This window comes from Anabrus simplex, chromosome 2 (assembly GCF_040414725.1).
Source record: "Anabrus simplex isolate iqAnaSimp1 chromosome 2, ASM4041472v1, whole genome shotgun sequence".
Lineage (NCBI taxonomy): Eukaryota > Metazoa > Arthropoda > Insecta > Orthoptera > Tettigoniidae > Anabrus > Anabrus simplex.
In genome coordinates, this window is record NC_090266.1 from 951853665 (window position 1) to 951875040 (window position 21376).

At 41.9% G+C, this 21376-nt stretch overlaps 1 long non-coding RNA gene across 1 annotated transcript in view; it reads right to left on the bottom strand.

The window, feature by feature from the left end:
• Positions 1-1104: 1104 nt before the first annotated feature.
• LOC137498403 (uncharacterized) overlaps positions 1105-21376 on the bottom strand; it is a 71177-nt gene continuing 50905 nt past the window's right edge. The window contains exon 3 of the long non-coding RNA XR_011017782.1: positions 1105-1320. This is a non-coding gene — a long non-coding RNA (uncharacterized lncRNA). The remainder of the gene's footprint in view (positions 1321-21376) is intronic.

The window sequence follows — 21376 nt, forward strand, 5'->3', positions numbered from 1 at the left end:
GGTACAGCCCCAGCATGTTCCTGGTGGGGAAATGGGAAACTACGAATAACCATCTTCAGGACTACCGACAGTGGGGTTCGAACCCACTATCACCCGGATGCAAGCTCACAGCTGCGCGCTCCTAACCGCACGGCCAACTCGCCCGGTACAGATAGGTCTTATGGCGACGATGGGATAGGAAAGGCTTGGGAATGGGAAGGAAGCGGCCGTGACGTTAATTAAGTTACAGCCCCAGCACTTGCGTGGTGTGAAAATGGGAAACCACGGAAAACCATCTTCAGGGCTGGCGACTGTGGAGTTCGAACCCACTATCTCCCGGATGCAAGCTCACAGCCCCATAGAAATCTGATCGTTAGACGCAAATTCAATTTGGAGTGAACATCCAGTTGACGCGCCATTGAGCCTAGCACGCTCTGCACACGCAACACTGTGGGATACCACACCAAACTTCCTATCGGACGTGTCAACAATTACTGTAACTTGCTCCGCATTGGCCACGGTCACGACACACAGCGTGCTCTCGCGGCGAGCTAGTTTAACTTACTTTTTGATTTGCCCTCGTATGAGCTAGCCACATTCTAACACTCGGTATAACGTTGTATAATGTATCTGATTACAATTCATTTTTATCTTCACTCAGACAGGGGTAGAAATGTTTGTTCTTACCCTCGAATGAAGACATTTCTGTAGAGAGACATATTTGAAGACAATGCCTGATATATTTGCCTTGGATGTAAAATTTTTGTCCTTCATATCTGTTTAAATATGTAATGGTTTCATAATTTTTTCTCTAAATGAGAAAATATACTACTTTTCTTTTAAATACTAGTTTTTCATATAAATACGATCAAATTGTCTTCATGATAGTTTTAGAAGACATTGTTGTATTTACCTACGGGGATGTAAGATATTTCTCATATCTGGGAAGGTATTTATACCTCACACTAAACGAAACGAACGCGCAATTCGTTCAAAGGAATCGATGGTACAAATGATACCTTATGTAGGTACCTTGAAATGTAGCTTCGTGTTACACATATTATATGTTTCGTAGCTGAGGCGAATGAAAATATAACATATTTTATGAACCTACTTTATTAAATATTAAGATTTTTGAACAAGTTAATACTGATTTATCAGGACATGTTAACATACATAAAATTATTTATTAGATTGAAGTATTTCTTCAATGTCCATACAGTCTCTATCGCTGCTTCACCATGACAACTGCCGACACCACTTCTTCAGACTTGCCTTTGTACGCTGAATTGCTATCACCGGACGGTCGAATATTATGGTCCACATGCAATGCAATACCATCTGTAACACAAAATAAACCAAGGAAAAATAGAGAAGTTTAACATTGTTCAGCATAGGGAATATCTCATTAGTGTATGTGGCAGGGACTTTTTAAAATCTAAATTCAACACTTTGGTATGTTTGAAGTTCGTTTCCAGAAAACTTCATTTTCACACAGCGGCTGTTTGATATCTCAAAGACTATTCAAGATATCTCAATGAAAGTTTGCATGATTGTGTATTGTACTAACATGAATACCATGCTCTAAAATATTTAGTGTAGTATAGTATAGTATAGTATAGTATAGTATAGTATAGTATAGTATAGTATAGTATAGTATAGTATAGTATAGTATAGTGTATTTAGTGTAGTGTAGCCAACAAAAAAGTTCAGGCAGAGTAAGAATGTGAAAAAAATAATTTCCTGAATCTATACGTCAATAATTGTCGTTGTGTATTGCAGCCCTGAATCTTGCCAACAGTTTAATACAAAATTCATGTAAAATGTAAATTTGTGGGGTACTTACCATATGAACGCTGTACAACTATACAAAAATAGCTGAATGTTAATGACGAACGACTACAAGCATAATAATTAGCTAACTGTGTTTAATAATCCTGTTAATTTTTATTTCTTTACAACATATAGTTAATAGGAAAAACAGCCATGTGAAAGATGTACCTGCCCCCACCCCCCTTAACTTTCCAGCTTGAAGGTACTGCTGTGCTTTCTGTTGGAGTTTACAAATCCTGATAAAGGAGATTATACCGAGCAAGTGGCTGCGCAGTTTTGGATCACGTGGCTATCAGCTTGCATTCTGGGGATAGTGGACTTGAACACCACTATCCGCAAACCTGAAGATGGTTTTCCATGCTTCTCCATTTTCACGTCAGAAGAATGCTGGTGATGTACCTTAATTAAGGCCACGGTCGCTTCCTTCCCACTCCTAGCCCTTTCCTATCCCAACGTCGCCTTAAGACCTATCAGTATCGATGAGACATATAGCAAAAAGTAAAATAAAAAATGAGGATTACAAACAGCTGAATGTGAAACCATAGGGAATGCAGTGAAATGGAATAGTTATAGCCATTATAACCCAAGAAATATTGTAGATGGTAGAACATCTGTCAATTAAGGCCACGGTCGCTTCCTTCCAACTCCTACGTCTTACCTCTCCCATCGTCGCCATAACACCTATCTGTGTAGTGCGACGTAAAGCCACTAGCAAAAAATAGATCATCTGTCAGCGTAGCCTGAGCTATCTCAGCCTTCAGGGAAGAGGGTTGTGTGTTGTGGGTGAGTGTTTTTAAACAGAACCTCAGCCCAATTATGTAGATGATGGTGGTTGTGCTTTAAGGGGCACCTCTACGGTGACCACTTTCAAACTTCGGAAATGGTAGACATGTATACATAAGCTACAACATGTCTGGTTCTAACCATACCTTCACTATTCATATTTAAAAAATTAGAGAATTATTTTATGAAAGGAACATGTGAATTTCTTATTTTTATTTTATTTTAAGTCACTTTAGTGCCAATAAAGCTTGGGGTCCAGTTAACATACCAGGAGAACTACTAAAGAATATGGGTGAGAAAATGAAAGACCTACTTTATGATGCAATCTGCAGATGCTACGATACTGGTAGTGGCAAAATTCCTGAAGACTTCACCACAAGCAGAACAGTTATGATACCAAAGAAAGAAAGAAAGTAGTTTAGAATGCTCTGAACACAGAACCATAACACTGCTCTCTCATGCATCCAAAATATTATTGTTAAGAATAAAAGCCAGGATAAATAACAAACTTGATTTCCAAATTGATCCAGACCAGTCTGGTTTCAGGAAAGGGATGGAACAAGAGAAGCAATTTTGGTTCTAAGAACAATGTTAGAAAGAAGAATGGAGATGAATAGACACACATATATAGCATTTTTAGATACTGAAAAGGCTTTTGATCATGTAAATTGGGACCAACTCTTCAAAACTATTAAATCTTCGGGATTAGACTCTAAAGATACGAGGCTGACACTAAGACTTTATGAAGATCATACTACAATAGTAGACATCAAAGGAAGCAGCCAGGAAGTAAAAATCAAGAAGGGAGTAAGCCAGGGTTGCCCACTATCACCGTACCTCTTTAATGTATTCATCGAAAAAGCTTTAAAGAAGTTCAAGACCAACACAAAAGGAATTAAAGTAAATAGACAATAAATCCATTATATTCGCTTTTCAGATGATATAGCAGTGGTTGCAGATTCAGAAAAGGAATTATCCAAGGTGCTGAATGTACTGTCATCAAATTTAGTACATTTATACTTCAACATTAACGTGAAGGAAACAAAAATATTAGTTACAAGTAGACATCCTGAGCGAAATCACACCAACATCAGGCTTGTTAACAAAGTAGTGGAGCAAGTCACCAGTTTCCCTTACCTCGGAAGTCTAATCACAAATGATAACCGTTGCAGCGAAGAGATAAGAATAAGAATAGCGCTTGCCAAACAAACATTCAGCAACAAAAGAAATCTTCTAACCAATATACATCTAGATATTGAGATTAAGAAAAGTTTTGTGATGTCATTTGTGTGGAGCATACTCTTATATGGATGTGAATCTTGGACAATCCAAGAACAGGATAGGAAACGGCTTGAAGCATTTGAGATGTGGGTCTGGGGGCGAATGCTAAAAGTCAGTTGGACTGAAAAAAGAACCAACGAAAGTATCCTGCGAGAAATACAGGAGAAGAAACAGCTGATGATAACAATACATAGAAGAGCAGCTAAATTCATTGGACCCACAGTGCGTCATAATACCTTTCTGACCAATCTATACTAGAAGGAATGATCTTAGGAAAGAAGGGGAAAGGTCGACCTAGGAAGCAATTCCTTCAAGTAATGATGCAAAATGTTAGATGTAGTTCCTACTGTGAGATGAAACGACAAGCTGAAGACAGAAGACAATGGTTGAATGGACAAGGCATTGCCTTTAGACACTGATTAATTGATTGATTGATTGATTGATTGATTGATTGATTGATTGATTGATTGATTGATTGATTGATTGATTGATTGATTGAACTTAATTAAAGTTTCCTGAAATTGGAGGACACCCGCAGGTAAAACATTTGCTATTTGCTTTACGTCGCACCCACACAGATAGGTCTTATGGTGGCGATGGTTCAGGAAAGGCCTGCGAGTGGGAAGGAAGCGGCCGTGGTCTTAATTAAGCTACAACCCCAGCATTTGCCTGGTGTGAAAATGGGAAACCACGGAAACCATCTTCAGGGCTACCGACAGTGGGGTTCGAACCCACAATCTCCCGGATGCAAGCTCATAGCTGCGCGACCCCAACCGCACGGCCAACTCACCTGGTCAGATAAAACATAGAAACATACTGTATAATAATACAAATAATGAAAAGAAAACCAAAAACTCCTCTAAGTGAATATCTCAAGTTTTAATTTTTATACTTTTATACTTTTATGCTTTTGTCGTCTTTTGGCTATGAATTTCTTGTACATCAACCTTATGAATACATTTTTACAGATTTGTAGCTCTGCTTCAACCGAGTCCACTTGCAGACGTTTTTTATCCTTTGCCCATGTTGAAATCATTACAGAAAAAATATAACAGTATGAACATTACAACATGGAATTAAATGATACAGAATGTATCTATACATTTGTAACAAATGCCATGGGGGAATTCCTGTGATTAAAATAACAAAAATACCTCTGTGAACATATGTCCAACAATGCGCTGGTATTGAGGTGCAGGTGTTGCATCTGGCCACTACCATACTAACGTTTTTGTCGTCCGTCTTCCGTTTTGTTTCCCAACGAGGCCACATTTGAAAAAGATGGAATTTGAAACTTGTATAATTTACACACGCGTGGGCAGTTGAAAATCCCCATGGTATAAATGTTGCTGATCATCTTCTTTTTTTTTTTACTATTTGCTTTATGTCACACCGACACAGATAGGTCTCATGGCGACGATGGGATAGGAAAGGCTTAGCAGTGGGAAGGAAGCAGCCGTGGCCTTAATTTGCCTGATGTGAAAATGGGAAACCACGGAAAACCATCTTCAGGGCTGCCGACTGTGATTCGAACCCACTATATTCCGAATGAAGCGCACAGCTGAGCGACCCTAACCTCATGGTCAACTTGCCCGGTTTGCGAAGGTATTCCGAAGAGGTACTAAAATAGGAGAATAGACTATATGAGTACGAAGAGGTGAAATTTGCTGTGTCCGCCTTCGCTGGGATTGTTTGCCTTCTTTTAGTTTAGTCTTTTTACTTTCTACTGGTTTCGTAATTTTCCATGGTGAGACAGCTTTTCTTCAAACTTCATCTTTTTTTGTACTACCTTTCTAATAAGGGAGCTTCGGACCTCTCGGCGACATTCCTTACGAAACTTTCTGGAGTAAGCAAGCAAGAGACGAATTTAACTGGTGTAAAGTGCGGCATTTTGCAAATTACCCACAACATCTAAGACAGGGCTTACGAAATAAGGTTGCGCGACTGCAATGTTTTGTACAATAATGATGTGTGAAACACACTGTTCCTGAGGGCCATGATGTCATTATGTGATACTGCGCATGTTTGGCAGGTATTCTGCCTTGTGTAGGCCTAAATCAGTGACTCTTGCTTCCGCAGTCTAGCAAGGGCCTCTTCCTATGCTAACGTATACCGTATGTAGAATGTGCATACACGTTTTGTGTTTAGCGAAATGGCTTTTTAATTCTCGTGCTATGGTACAGGTACCGGTGATGGTGTGACCATGCGAGTTAGCTGCGTGGTTCAATCCGCATAGCTGTGAGCTTGCATTCGGAAGATGGTAGTTATGAACCCCACTGTCGATGGTCCTGAAGATGATTTTCCATGATTTCTATTTTTCACAACAGGGTGTAACTTAATTAAGGTCACGGTCGCTTCGTTCACAGTCCTAGCGCTAGCCATGTCCTGTCCCATCGCCTGAGTTGGTGCGACGTAAAACAAATAGTAAATGAAGAGAGAGCCAGAGACTGGTGAGTGAGGTGATTCAGAATTAACAAGCGGACAACATGTCTCCAGAATACATCGACAGGCACATTGCACATAAGTTATATAACCAACTGGAATAACATGTCACTGACGGCGCAGCGCTATATTGTGGAAAGGACAGAAATAGCTGCGTTGTGGTGGTGGAACATGGAAGGGACACTTTGTCGGAAGTTAGAGACACACCGGAGACATCACCACACAACGTGGCAACCAGTTCCAGTTCCTATGAATCATCAAACCACACGAACCCGCTCTTCAGAGTGAAACGGAAAATCAATTAAATCAGTCAACATTGCTCTTCATTTAGGGCAGTCACCCAGGTGGCAGATTCCTTATCTCTTGTTTTCCTAGCATTTTCTTAAATGGTTACAAAGAATTTGGAAATTTATTGAACATATCCCTTGATAAATTATTCCAATCCCTAACTCCCCTACTTATAAACGAATATTTGCACCTATTTTTGTCCTCTTGAATTCCAACTTTATCTTCATATGTGATCTTTCCTACTTTTAAAAACACCACTCAAACTTACTCGTCTACTAGAACGGTTTTCTGAAAGAAAATAATTCAAGGTACTGTACTTAAGACTGTGTCAGGATCGCAAAGAAAAGAGTTTCAGCAACTGCTCGAAAATGAAATAAATCACCTGGAAAAGTAAAGGAGCTTGAGAGAGATGGGACGTTAGAACACAAAACGACTCGAATTCGCAAGATTTTCTACAGTTGAAAAATAAAAATTGTCGCACCTCTCGAGACGTGAAATATAAGAAAGTCCACTTCTGGTATTTTCGGCTTTGTACAGTTATCGGAATATGTTTGGCAACACGGCCCGTAGTTCTCACTCATTGTGCCAGTCGCTCTCGCTCTACCCTCACTCCACTCCCTTCTCCTCGTTGCATGCACTTGCACACAGCACTATGAAATTATAAGCACATGGCATACTCGCACATAGGCCTAACGCAGTGGGTCAGCTGTAGGCTACAAAATTCGTGCCTACGGTAACAGCTAATGTTCGAATTCCGGTGTGACCGATGTATATTTGTTTCCGAATGTATACACCGTGTTGGCGTCAGACAACGGACCCACCAAGTTTGGAAGAGCTTATTTCGATGCTAAATACTTCACTGCATTCTGACATGGCACATTCCCCTATTCACGCGCATCAAGAAATCAAGTGCTGGCTCTCGTCCAACACGGCAAGTTTATCATTCATGAGGAAGCGATTCGGTGTGGCGTTTCGCATAGGGCTACTCAGAGATGGATACAGCAATGACGGGTGTCAGGGGAAAATGGACGTCTACCGGGTACGGGTTTAAAGCGGGTTTCGACCAGAGAAGAAGACAACACGTTATTTGAAACTTCATAGGAGAATCCATTCTTAAACTCGGCGGAGCCCATGCAGTCGAACAGTTTTACTGGATGTCAATACACGGTCTGTTAATGACTGCGAGAAGCCCGACTCCATTGCAGAAAAGCTGTCGCCAGGCGCGCCTTTGCCGAAATTGAGTCAAATCGTAATTTAGATCTTATGATCTCTGACGAGACTTCTTTCATTTCGGCGGAGATCGGGCCGGTTCATGTTTACAATCCACGGGGAGCCCGATACGACAATATACAGGGTTATTCACCTAACATGTTACACGGAAATAACTTCTAAACCATTAAAGATATCGGGATTGTGTTTTCATATTCGTAAATGGTACCCAGGGTCGTATAAAATAACGTGCTACTTAGTCTCATGGGATGATTAATAACAGAGATATTGATACTAACTCCATATTTTTAAATGGAATGGCACAAATTCCTACAGCTCTCCTAAAAGTTCAACTGCGTACAAGTTCAAATATGTAAGTATTTTTAAAATCGAACAGTTACTTTATGAGATATTAATAAAAACCGCATTTGGGCTTTTGCGTGCCGCATCAGACGGCGTGCAGTCGGCCAAGGACGTATTGGCAAGCAAGCTGTTTCCTGGCATTGATTCCAGCCACAGAACGAATACCAGGCATGTACTGTAAACATAATGTGATATACCGTAACATACCCTGGGTGTGCAACGCTATTGTATGACTGGCAAACACACAACGGGGAAGGGAAATTAAATTTGTTTTGTTTTGTTTTGTTTTGACATCCATGTGTAATAGGTTGCGCTCAGTTTAGAGTCGTTTTTCACGGATGGGAATGGGAGGGATTCGGAAAGGACGTCGGCCGTGGCCTATACCAAAGGTACCTATCCGGCATTTGCCTGGTGTTGAACATGGGACACTATGAAAATTACTTTCAGGTTGGGCGAGGCAGAACTCGAACCTGCGCTCTCCCGAATGCACGCCACTACAGTCGCGCTTGAGCTCCGTGGAGATTAATGCGTGTAGAATAAATAAATTATAGTGTTGATGCCATCCCACGACGATCAGCTCTGAACATCCCACATAATAAGTCGAGCTGTTTGTCTCCTAATGTCTAACCTATCCCAACCCAAATAATCCAGCATTGGTAACACTGCTTCTTCGCCTAAAATAGCCCAGCACAAAACGAGGTGCGCTTTGTACTACACACACACCCAGCAAACGGGGCTTCATGACCACACTGTCAAATCCCCGGAAATGAAATAACAACAAACAGCCACTCTTCTCCGCAGCCTGTCGAGTTTCTTAATCACGTGTAGCGGCTAGCATTCGTAGCTGTCGCCGCGGTGGTCCGGGTTCAATTCCCGGCTCTGATAAGCAATTTAATTCTGGTTGGAGGGCTGGAACGGGGTACACTTCGCCTCGTGAGGCAAAACGGAGAAGAGATGGGTTCGGTAACCATCTCAGCTATCCTAGAAGTGTTCCCGTGGTTTCCCACCGCTACTCCAGGGAAATGTCGGGATGGTTCCTTACTTACGATAACGGCCGCCTCCATCCCAATTCCCCATCTGAATTACAAATACAGTACACTACTACAGACATCACAATAACATAGGATATCAGGCACATTCTAACACACACACACACACACACACACACACACATATGGGGCTACACGACCACGATGTTCAAGCCTCGGAAATGAAATAACAACCACTATTCTCTGTACCACTTCGAATGTCTTAATCACGTACCTCGGACATTATTAATTTGCTTTTCTAGAAGGAGCTTTTCAGGTGTTTTGTGTTATGTTTATTCCTCAACTCATACAGTAGTATGTACTGTGCACTAAAACCAGTGACAATTATAGCTTTCGTTATGTTCCTTTCAAGCCAAAGTACTTATTTTATTCCCTCCCTGTCCTGTCATGAGTTCGCCTGTCATACACACTTTGCGAACCAATCACATGTGTACGATATGCTTACATTCCTGGTATCCATACTGTGGCCGGAATCACACCCAAGAACCTACTCGCGCGTGTCCTTGCCCAACTTCACGCTGTCTGATGCGGCATGCAAAACCGCGCATGCTGTTCTTATTTACTGTATATCTGAAAAAGTACTTGTCCGATTTTGAAAATAATTACATATTTGAACTTGTACGCAGTTGTACTTCTATGCCAGCCGCATAAATTTGTGCAATTCCATTTAAAAATATGAAGTTAGTATCAATATCTCGGTTATTAATCACTTCATGAGACTAACGTTATTTTATAAGTCCCTGGGTACCATTTACGAATATGAAAACAGAATGGCGATATCTTTAATGGTTTAGAAGTTATTTCCGTGTAACATGTTAGGTGAATAACCCTGCATATATTGCCGAGTGTTCACGCAGTGGCCGTATATATGTGTCGTGTTGAGGGTGGATATCATCTGATGTGACTGGAGTGCTTCATCAGATAAAATATGACTGTCTCAGATCGGATCAATATTTGGACATTCTCCAGAATACAATGGTTCCGGATGTGAGAAAGCGCCATCCAGATGAAGTAATACAATTCATACATTACAACCCCCCAATCCACCCGAGCGGTCGCGTTCAGCACTGGTTTTCTGAATAAGACACCATTGAACTGCTCAGTTGGGTCATTCGAGCCCAATACTTGAACCCTATTGAGCATGTGTGAGCAAGTGGAAATGGCATATATAGAAACATTGGCCTCCCCTCCCCTGCGTTCGCGTGGTGCTTTTTTGGGGTGTTTCGTTGGACACATGGGAGGATATCCCCTCGATGAGGAAGCTTGATGAGATAATGCCACCTCGGTTCTGACAAATTGTTCAAGCTGACGGATATTGGACGAGGTATTAACTCATGTCTAAATCATTCCTTTTCGGGACTAACATATATTTTTTACAGTTGGCTTTACGTCGCATCGACACAGGTTTATGGCGACGATGGGATAGGAAAGGGCTAGAAGTGGGAAGGAATTGGCCGTGGTCTTCATTAAGGTACAGCCCCAGCATTTGCCTGGTGTGAAAATGGGAAACTACAGAAGTTCATATTCAGGGCTGCTGACAGTGGGGTTCGAACCCACTATCTCCGGGATGCAAGCTCACAGCTGCGCACCCCTAACCGCACGGCCAACTCGCCCGGTCTCTAACATAACTAAAAGCACAATGACAAATTTCGTGATGAATAGAAATACACACGTGTTTGGTTAACGTAATACTCTTAAACGTTTTTTTAAATAACGCTTTGAGGATCCAAAAAATTTTCACCTTGACAGACGGTTACGCTTCCTCATAGCCAACTGCCACTCGCTTGAGCGTGCTTAATTTTGTAAGTTTATTCCCCACTGTGCATGGAACTATAGCATATTTACACCTCCATAAGAGTCCTTCGAGGGGTCAGTGATGATAAACTGCGCGCTCATTGCAACAATTCGGAGTAGAAATGCAAAGTATGTTAGTGTGGTACATTTGCGTAATAGAGTAAGGGAGTCCAGTAAAAAAAATGCCGATACCCTCACCTCCTTGTCAATAACCACGAATCTTTCCCCTACAGTAATCTGGCCGTCATTTCACGTTTTCATTTAGCCATTATGGCAGTTTGTCGGCCGTTTTTATTGTATTCTGCTATGCTATTCTGATTTGCGGATAACTGCATTGTGTACTGACAGTCGCATTTCGTCAGAAACGTGTCGTTTAAAAATAAATGAGTTAGATTACTTTTTGTTACAGCTGTACCACCTCGCTCTAGGACGATGATATCCGGTGCAGGACTTAACATTTTTCATTTTCTATTGTTCATCTGTACACCAAACTCCGGAATGTGCGCGCCATAGTAAATACATTTCACTGCTGGTGTTATAGAAGCATCCATATTGCTGGGCATTCCCAATTTTAAAGCCAGGAAGTATTTCCACTGACATTTCAAACGCCGATATAAAATAACATCACGCAAGATCACAATGTTCGTTATCAGGCGGTCTTACTTTTGATACCATCGTGAGGACTAGAGAGAGGATTGGAGTTTGTACGCAATGTTACGGCCTTCAGTTATGCTAATGAAATAGGTGCCGGCTTGATGTTCAGTACCGACCGAAGGCGACTGAGTATGAATTCACATCAAATAGGACACTGTCAGTGACCGAGGAAAATACGACTGAAGCTGTTGTTCAAAGCGTCGAGTCTACTGGCCATTCCTACACCATTCAGGTACTTATTTCCATGTCGGGACGCCTCTCAAAGCAACTGTACATCTGCTTTCCCTAATATAGGCCTACATATCAACAAAAAGTTACAACACACAGTTATATCATGTCTGGAAGTTGCTATTGTGACCGTTTCTGTGCATATCGGGAAGCCAACCTGTAAGTCGTTTGTGAACGTACCCACAACTGTACGTAGTGCTACGTACTGACAGGAAGCCACACTCGAATGGGAGACAGCGTTTCAGTTGAAATTGGAGCACCGGTTAGGAAGCATTGGAGGCGTGTTTAACCTGTGTAGGGAACTTCCATCATACCATGAAGGACATAATCAACTGCTCGTCGTGTCCGTATACTCACGTTATGGCAAGAAGGGTTTTTTTTGCTAGTTGCTTTACGTCGCACCGACAGAGAGAGGTCTTATGGCGACGATGGGACGGGAAAGGGCTAGGAGTGGGAAGGAAGCGGCCGTGGCCTTAATTAAGGTACAGCCCCAGCATTTGCCTGGTGTGAAAATGGGAAACCACGGAAAACCATTTTCAGGGCTGCCGACAGTGGGGTTCGAACCTACTATCTCCCGGATACTGGATACTGGCCGCACTTAAGCGACTGCAGCTATCGAGCTTGGTGCAAGAAGGTTTGTCAATCAGGAAAATTTATCGACGTGCACAACGTAGTCAAGGTGATATAGTGCGGACATGGAATCGGTTCAGAATGATAGGTAGTGATGAGGACTTAGGTCGAACAGGTCATACACCCGCGACAACAGCCTGTGATGATCGCTACCCTCGTCTGTTGGATCCGTGGAACCGAGGGATGAGTGCTGCAGAACATAATTCGGAGTTCGTGGGATCTACAGGACGTCATGTACCCGATAAAAATCTCAGGGGAATGTTGTGTGGTGGAAATCTGCATTCCCGACGACTATCGAGAGTTCCACCTTGTACACCATGACAACGTGCAGACCGTTAGGAATGGGCACGAAATCATCCTGCATGGACGCCCCAGGATTGGTGTACAGTGATATTTACCGACGAATGCCAGATATGCTTGGTCCCTGTCAAAAGCAGGCATCAGTTTTGGAGGGAGCACGGCAATATTGCACGCCTCCAATACTTGTGCAAGAAGGTGGTGGTGCAGTGATGGAGTGACTGAAAATCTCTCGTGGTTGTCCAGAGCACCATAAACACTCTACAGTACAAGAACAACATTCTGCAACCAGTGGTCGAACCGTATCGCCAGCAATAAATTTGGAAAGTAATTCTAATGGTCGATAACGCACGTGCCCATGGTTCAGTTCGTGATAATTCCATTCTTCGTCGCACGTGGATCTCCTATCAGGAGTGGCCAGCCTATTCCCAGACATGAACCCCTTTGAACATGTTTGTGATCGGTAAGGTATGCTACTTCTGGACGTTCAGACCAACCACGTAGTCTGCACGACTTAAGCAGAATCTCCTGTGAAGAATGGGAATACGTAGACCAAGGCTGGCTGGATGACGGTGAATTAAATACCACGATGGACTGAAGCCTGTATCTGAGCAAGGGGACTTGCATCTCCGTATTAATGTTTATCATGATAGACGTGTAAAATCCCCACGTGAAACAAATGATGTTGTCTTGTACAGAAATGTATTTCTTGTGGTTTGTTGAACTGAAATGACTAATATAAAGAATGTTAGGGATATACGTGTAGTTATTTCTTGTAGCAATAGATAACGATGTGACTAACGCTATATATCAACCTTTTAGTAATCCTCGGAAGTCACTTTCGTGAGCAAAAGGATTTGCTGTTTTTACAATAGGTAATCTTGTGAATGGGTAGCTCTCCTTGCATAACTTGCAAGTTACATTCTATTCTTGCCAAACTGGTTTCATTTTATGTTTAAGAGCAAATGAACTACGTTAACAGCTGAAGGCTACTGCTACAGTACCACGAGATGTTACGTAACATTCTGGCCAACTGGTTTTATGTCTAAGAGCGACTGAACTACGATAACAGCTGAAGGCTACTGCTACTAGGGTATGGCAAGTTACGTAACATTCTCGCCAGACTGATTTTGTGTTTGTTAGTATTTTTTCCGTCCTAGAGGCTTCAGAAACACTAGGTCGTCGGTTTCGGGCACTGGAGATGTATCGCATGGTTGGTGTAAATGCGGGTACTTTTGCTGCTACGTCCTTTAGGGGATTGGAATGTGTGTGGTCAGCAGCCCCATTCTCTAGTGAGTCTGGAAATGACCTGAACACCTGTGTCGGTTACGTGAAATATGGTACGATCTCCGTTTTGCTTTGGGTAAACGTAGAAGATGTGTACGTAAACAAAGTCCCTTACGTCAACGAAGGAATGCATGGGACACAATGTCCAAATGATTAGTATCAGAATTGAATTTTTGGAGCACTTATAACGTTTTGTTTCGAAGGAAAAATGGGCTTTTTTAAAACTAAATAAATTATGACCGAGCTCGATAGCTGCAGTCGCTTAAGTGCGGCCAGTATCCAGTAATCGGGAGATAGTGGGTTCGAGCCCCACTGACGGCAGCCCTGAAGATGGTTTTCCGTGGTTTCCCATTTTCACACCAGGCAAATGCTGGGGCTGTACCTTAATTAAGGTCAAGGCCGCTTCCAATTCCTAGGCCTATCCTATCCCATCGTCGCCATAAGACCTATGTGTGTCGGTGCGACGTAAAGCAAATAGCAAATATAAAGTAAATTAAGCCCACCTAAAATTCGTGGTTCTGCCGGGCTGAGTAGCTTAGACGGTTGAAGTGCTGACCTTCTCATTCCAACTTCTCAGGTTCGGTCCTGGCTCGGCCCGGTCCTATTTGAAGGTGCTCAAATACGTCAGCCTAGTGTCGGTAGATTTACCGGCACCTAAAATAACTTTTGCGAGACAAAATTCCGGCACCTCAGCGTCACCGAAAATCGTTAAAATAGTTAGTGAGACGTAAAAAACAATAACATTATTATTTCGTCCTTTCGAATGAAAATCACGTGTGTAATGGTAAAAAGAGCATTCAAACTTACTGCTGCTTTCGCAGAGCATATTAAACGCACAACATCAAAATAAAAGTTGCCAGTCTGAGTCGTTCAGACAGTTAAATCACTGGTTTCTTGGTCCCAGCTTAGCAGGCTTGATCCTGGCTCAGTCCGGTGGTATTTGAAGGTTCTCGGACACGTCTGCTTCCCATCGGTAGATTTACTGGCACGTTAAAGAATACCTGTGGGCTAAATTCGGACACCTCGCGTCCTTAGTGTAACGTAAACATTATTATTATTAGTCTATTACTACTAGTATTAAAATAAAAGATAAACGCTATACTCCAAATTTGTAAACCTTAATCTGCCAGAATGCACTAAAGAAAATAGTGAACTGTCAACAAGTCCGAATTATTAATCTTATAACTCTGGATATGTCTCCGAAATTTCTGGGACATATGCCCCATCGTGAATGAACCACATCCGCTGAGATCTGTAATGGAACATCGTCCGGAAGCTCTATCAGAGAAGACTGCAGAAAATGGTGATAACAAAAGCCAGTTAATCGCGCAGACAGCTCCAATAGTCCAACAAGTTGATCTCCCAAAATCACGACCCAACGATATACAGGTGCTAGGGGTATAAGTGCAGATATTTTGCTAGTCGACAAAGAAAAATATATGCCATAATATATGCTATGTACTTTTTACCTTGTCCTATTAGTTTTCCCATAACTGAGCCAAATATTCCAGGACCTAATGTGCTTTGAACGGCCGTAGCAGGATTCGCCTGTTATGTCATTCTGTCCACGTGTAGTGGAAGTACAGTAGCAGAGTACAGGGATTGTTGAACCTGTTTGTTATCGCAGGCCAACACATATTGTTCTGCACTTCCTCTAAAGGCTTGGCAAGTAGGGGAGGTTGACTTACGTGCCAGGCCACTTTCTGCACTCGAAAACTGGTCTAGGGTCATCTGTATGAAAAGTACACAGAATCCTTACAGTGACGTCGAAGATCCGTACCAGCACATACATGCGAATCAAGTGTTGTGTAGTTGTGTGCGATTTATAAGACGTCAATGGCATTAATGTCCGGCTCCATGGCTAAATGGTTAGCGTGCCTGCCTTTGGCCACAGAGGTCCCGGGTTCGATTCCCGGCAGGGTCTGGAATTTTAACCTTAATTGGTTGATTTCGCTGGCACGGGGGCTGGGTGTAAGTGTCGTCTTCATCATCATTTCATCCTCATCACGACGCGCAGGTTGCCTACGGGAGTCAAATCAAAAGACCTGCATCTGGCGAGCCGAACTTGTCCTCGGACACTCCCGGCACTAAAAGCCATAGGCCATTTCATTTTTTCAATGGCATTACTCAGTGATCCAAGCTGACAAAATGAAAGGAAATAGTTAATGAATAAATGAAACATGGGCGCAATATTTCTGTACTGTTATTGCGACAGTGTACGATGAATTTCTGACAATAGACAATGCGAGTTGTCTATGCTTATTTATACAATTTTCAGGTCAGTGAGAGGACGGTGGACACTGAAAGAAAAGGCTATAAATATTCAGTGACATTGTTATTATTGAGACATATTTCGAAAACCGTAGTTGCATCTATGCGTGAACACTGCACGAAGGAAAAAGGCTACTGCGGAATTGCCGCCGGGTATTTGTAATAGAAGGCTTATTATTCTTCTTCTTTCTTTGTTTACCCTCCACGGTTATTTTCCTTCGGACTCAGTGAGGGATCCCGCCTCTACTGCCTCAAGGGCAGTGTCCTGGAGCGTGAGACATTGGGTCGGGGGATACAACGGGGAGAATGACCAGTACCTCGCTCAGGCGGCCTCACTTGCTATGCTGAACAGGGGCCTTGAGGGGGGATGGGAAGATTGGAAGGGATAGACAAGGAAGAGGGAAGGAAACGGCCGAGGCCTTAAGTTAGGTACCGTACCACCTGGCATTTGCCTGGAGGAGGAGTGGGAAACAACGGAAAACCAATTCCAGGATGGCTGAGGTGGGAATCGAACCCACGACCTCCCAAGGCTGAGTGGACCCGGTTCCAGCCCTCGTACCACTTTTCAAATTTCGTTGCAGATCCGGGAATCGAACCCGGGCCTCCGGGGGTGACAGCTAATCACACTAACCACTACACCACAGAGGCGGACTGAAGGCTTATTTCTGGACAGTAAGTGCCGATACGTAAAATGATGACTGTAATTGACCCGTTTAATTAGAACTTCTGTATTAATAATGTTTCTACTACTACTACTACTACTACTACTACTACTAATAATAATAATAATAATAATAATAATGTCTTTACGTCCCACGAACTGATTTTCACGGTTTTCGGAGACGCTGAGGTGCCAGAATTTTGTACCGCAGTATTTTTAATGCAAGTAAATCTACAGACACGAGACTGGCGTACTTGAGCACCTTCAAATACCACGGAACTAAGCCGCCATCGAACCTGCCAAGGTGAGATCAGAAGACCAGCGCTCTATCGTCCGAGCTAGTCAGATCGGCATTAGAGTTTAGAGTAAGTTGGTCGTGCGGTTAGGGGTGGGCAGCTGCGAGCTTGCATTCTGGAGATAGTGGGTTCGAAATCCACTGTCGACAGCCGGAAAGATGGTTTCCGTGGTTTCCCATTTTCACACCAGGGAACTGCTGGGACTATACCTTTATTAAGGCCTCGAACGCTTCCTCCCCACTTATATCCCTTTTCTCTCCCATCGCCACCGTAAGAGTAAGTTTATGCTGCAGCTTCGCTGCTGGCTCATGGATGCTCGCCCTAGCACCTCGCTGCTGGCTATACCTTGGCTGCTCGCCATGGAGCATTTACCCTGCAGCAGCCCCGAGCGCACGCTGCTAGCAGCTTGCAGCTGTAGTCGAAAATTCAAATCAAAGGAACTGATAATTAAGGCGGTTTGTATTTTGCATAATTTGATTATAGATATAGAGGGCATGAACACTTAGACTACGATGACGTACTTCCAAGAGCTAGCCCGTTGAGGAGAAACAACACAGCTCCAGCTGAAGCTTCTGAAAGGCGGAATAAATTCAGAGATTTTTTTAACGAGTGAGTCGCAGTTCTGTTGGCGAGTGTATCTTACAATAATTTGGTGTACTGAATGTAAAATAAAAAGTGTAAAATGCTTCACCTGGATTTTTCAGTGCATTTCTACTGCGGGAGTTGATTGAAAACTGAAGCTACAAATGCTTCATTTCGTAATTTTATAGTGTACTTTTGATTAATGTAAAATAGGGGGTTATGGAGTATGTCATTTTGACTTAAGTTAGGTCTCCTTAACAAAATGTGTTTACAGTTTGAAAAAATAACTGTCGAACTCGAAAAACGAGGTACTTCATACAAATCACATGCTTGTAATGATACATGTCCTCAAAATAGCAAGAATAAAAGAAAAAAGTTGACGTAATCGTTCCACATTCTTTTGCCAAGTCATTCTATAGTTTGATGATGATGAAGATGATGCTTGTTGTTTAAAGTGGGCTAACATGTAGGTCATCGGCCTCTGATGGTACGACATGAGACGAAATGGATTAAAAGTTATAATTAAACCATTGACTAGGATTAGAAAAACGATAATGATGAGGAAAATTATTATGAATTTAAAATAAGTAGTGGACCTAATTCGCAATGCCTCATTTTCGTCTAAAGTTAAAAAGAGTAAAACGTAATAAAATTGAATAAGGCACTGACATAGAAGTAAAATAATATTTATTTAATTCCAATTAAAAACACGCAAAGATAAACACACAGTCAATAGAAAAAATAGTTTTTTTCTATTTGCTTTACGTCGCTCCGACACAGATAGGTCTTATGGCGACGATGGGATAGAAGAGGCCTCTGAATAGGAAGGAAGCAGTCGTGGTCTTAATTAAGGTACAGCCCCAGCATTTTCCTGGTGTGAAAATGGGAAACCACGGAAACCATCTTCAGGGCCGCCGACAGTGGGGTTCGAACCCACTGTCTCCAGGATGGAAGCTCACAGCTGCACGCCCCTAATCGCACGCCAACTCGCCCGGTAGAGTAAAATAGTAATTAACAATAAACCAATTAAAACACAAATTGAAACTTTACTTTTAAACACGATAAAACAAGCCACGCTCCCTCATAAAACGTAGGAAAAGGTCTACTAGCCGCTCGTCATCTCCTCACTCCTTTTATCTCATACTAGCAAGATACCCGTGCTTCGCTACGGTATTATACTGAAATTTATAATTGAATGCTTATCGTTTTATATATAACCCACCGATATTCGCAATCTGACTCGTTTTCTGAGAGATTCCGCCAAAATTCGCGATCTGACTCGTTTTCTGAGAGATTACGGCAACGTTCCTCCCATTTTTCAATCTTTTCTCCAGCAATCGATTTCGTACTTCCCGGGATAGGTCCAGGTATTCCACCCGGTCAGTTGGGTCCCTAAATCATTGCCATCTTTTCCTATAAGCATTTTTAATGTGGATCAAATTCTTGAGGAGATACGGCGTGGTGTCTTCTTGGGTGCCTTGGCGGTACTGAACCTCTACTAGGCGGTAAATTACATCTGCTGCCGTTGTCATTGATGACAGTATGACCAGCACCATTGTTGCCCGTAGGCAAGTGCGCAGGACTTCTGGCGATGCGACTGACATACTTCCGTGCATTATTGACCATATTACAGAGGTGAACAATTGCATTGTCAATCATATATCTATCGTTTATTTCAAATATGTTTAAATTTTTGTTTATAGCCAGAAGAATCTACTGTAATCTAAGAAGGTTCTCCAAAGGAAAAGATGGCTCTTGAAAACAAACCCAGGAGAGATTAAAAATGATCGGTTTATGATCAGAATAAGACATTGAAAATCCACAGCCTGTTTCCAGTCATTCAACCGGGTCAGGAATGGAATGAATAAGCCCTGCCGAAGCCTGTCGCACCCCCGTGGGGGAATGATTAAATGAATGACAAATGAAATGAAATGATATTGGAGAGTGTTGCAGGAATGAATGATGACGGGAAAACCGGAGTACCCGGAGAAAAACCTGTCCCGCCTCCGCTCTGTCCAGCACAAATCTCACATGGAGTGACCGGGATTTGAACCACGAAACCCAGCGGTGAGAAGCCAGCGCGCTGCCGCCTGAGCCACGGAGGCTCCTTATAGGTAGATTAGGAACAGTAAAATCAATTGGTCTCACCTCCGTTTTCACCCCACCGCGGTTAAGTTGATTTACCTCCCCCCCCCCCCAGCAAAAAAAAAAAAGAAAACGTGTTCCTTTATGTTTAAAGGAGATTCCAAATACCAATGCTCACGTGTGTTACCTTCAGTTTTGAGATATAAGTATTCCCATAAAAATAATTCACTTTTTTCACTTACTTTCACACTCCACGCCCCCCTTAAGTTAATTTTCCGGCAAAAAACACTTGTTTCTTTAATAGTAAAGGATCTTCTAAATACCGATTATCTTCAGTTTTTGAGATATGTGTCCTCAATAAACGAATTCAACTCTTTTTCACACTCGCCCCCAAAAATGATTCTCTGCCCCCCCCCCAAAACGCGTCGTTTTATTTTTAAAGATGATCTAAATACCAATTTTCACGTCTGTAACAACTGTAGTTTTTATTAGATTTAGGGCTAAGTATCCTCATACAATTAATTCAATAAATATTTCAATTTTTCACCCCCCCCCCAACCTTCATTGGATTTTCCGAGAATACCTGTTTCTTTATTTTAACAGGAGATTCCAAATACCAATTTTTACGTCTGCAAAATTTTACGTTTCTGAGATATACTGTAGATATAGTCTTTCTAAAAATTCACCCCAAATATGTCACTCCTGTTTAACCCACATTAATTAGATTTTCCAAAAACAGAAAAATTATTGTTTCTGTATTTTTAAAGGAGATTCCATATACTAACTCTCTGGTCTGTAATATCTTCAGTTTCTGAGATATCAGTATCCTCCTTAAAGACATTTAACCCCTTATTCACACTTTTCACCCCTCCTATTGGGATTTTCCGAAAACAAAAAAATACGTGTTCTTTTATTTTTAAAGGAAATTCTAAATATACATTTTTACATCTGCAAACTTTTGAAGTTTTGAGATATAGATACACTCATTTTTAAAATACACCCCCCCCCTTCACCCCCCCTATTTGGATTTTCTAAAAACAAAAAATAAATGTTTCTTTATTTATAAAGGAGATCCCAAACACCGATTTTCAGGTCTGTAAAATCTTCAGTTTCTGAGAAATAAGGATCCTTATTAAAGGCATTAAACTATTTTTCACCCATTTTCACGCCTCCTATACGTGTTTCTTTATTTTGAAAGTAGGTTCTAAGTACCAATTTCTACATCTGTAAACTTTGAAAGTTTTGAGATATAGATACACTCATTTAAAAATTCACCCCCCTTTCAACCCTCCACTATTTGGATATTCCAAAAACGAAAAAATACCTGTTTCTTTATTTTTAAAGTAGATCCCAAATACCAATTT